Source organism: Gossypium arboreum, chromosome 3 (genome assembly GCF_025698485.1).
Source record: "Gossypium arboreum isolate Shixiya-1 chromosome 3, ASM2569848v2, whole genome shotgun sequence".
NCBI classification, from domain to species: Eukaryota; Viridiplantae; Streptophyta; class Magnoliopsida; order Malvales; family Malvaceae; genus Gossypium; species Gossypium arboreum.
This window is the reverse complement of record NC_069072.1, coordinates 68676145-68677213: the sequence shown is the minus strand read 5'-3', so window position 1 is coordinate 68677213 and position 1069 is coordinate 68676145. Positions and strand designations below refer to the sequence as shown.

The 1069-nt window shown below is 38.1% G+C and overlaps 1 non-coding gene across 1 annotated transcript; it reads right to left on the bottom strand.

Annotated features, from left to right (window-relative positions):
* Window positions 1-663: 663 nt before the first annotated feature.
* LOC128290940 (small nucleolar RNA R71) lies at window positions 664-770 on the bottom strand. The gene has a single exon (XR_008280719.1). It is a non-coding gene; the product is annotated as a small nucleolar RNA R71 (small nucleolar RNA).
* Window positions 771-1069: the final 299 nt, after the last annotated feature.

The following is a 1069-nucleotide window of genomic DNA, read 5'->3' as shown; positions in this document are numbered from 1 at the left end:
ACACTCGATTTTTATTGCAATTTAAATTTTTATTTTCTTTTCTAATTTTTTTTTATTCGCTTCTGACAGGTTTTTATAGTGCATTACTAGAATAAACCCGTCGGGACCATTACTTTTTGATAGTGAGATCGATCGCACAGCTCACAGAAACCGAAGAGAAATAAGGAGAAGCCTAAGATACACAGAGGAAGAGCAAGAGGACGAAATTCACACCACAACCGAGAAGATGGCTGAAAATCAGTAAAATTTGCTACGTCCTGCGATTGCTGCTGACCTAGTAAATTAGAATCCTGCTCTACTCACTATGTATGATTATGCTAAACCTACTTTAACAGGAACCGAGTCAAGTATAGTTAGACCTGCTATTACTGCAAATAATTTTGAACTGAAACCGAACACAATTCAAATGATACAATAGTTTGTTCAGTTTGCTGGTTTGTAGGATAAGGATCCAAACAATCACTTGGAGAATTTTCTAAAGTTTTGTGACACTTTTAAAATCAATGGCGTTTCTGATGATGCCATTCGCCTTCGGTTGCTTCCCTTTTCGTTGAGAAACAAAGAAAAATAGTGGTTGAACTCGTTACCACAAGGGTCAATCATACTTGGGAACAAATGACCGAAAATTTTTTACTTAAATATTTTCTGCCAGCTAAAATGACTAAGTTGAGGAATGACATCTCTTCTTTGGTGCAGATGGATCTAGAAACACTCTATGATGCATGGGAGAGATACAAGGATCTTTTAAAAAGGTGCCCTCACCATGGGTTACCTCTTTGGCTACAAGTTCAGACGTTTTACAACAGTGTGAACCCTTCAATGAGGCAACTCATCGATACAGCTGCCGGTGGAACTTTGAATAACAAAACACCTGAAGCGGCTTAGAAATTTATTGAGGAGATGTCACTGAATAACTATGAGTGGAAAGTCATGAGAATAAAGCCGACGAAAGCAGTAGGTGTTTTCAACCTCAATGCGGTTACTATGCTATCTAACCAGGTAGAACACTTAAATAAAAAAGATTGACGGTTTGTGTGGTTCTACTCAGGTACATCTAGTGATGAGGTGC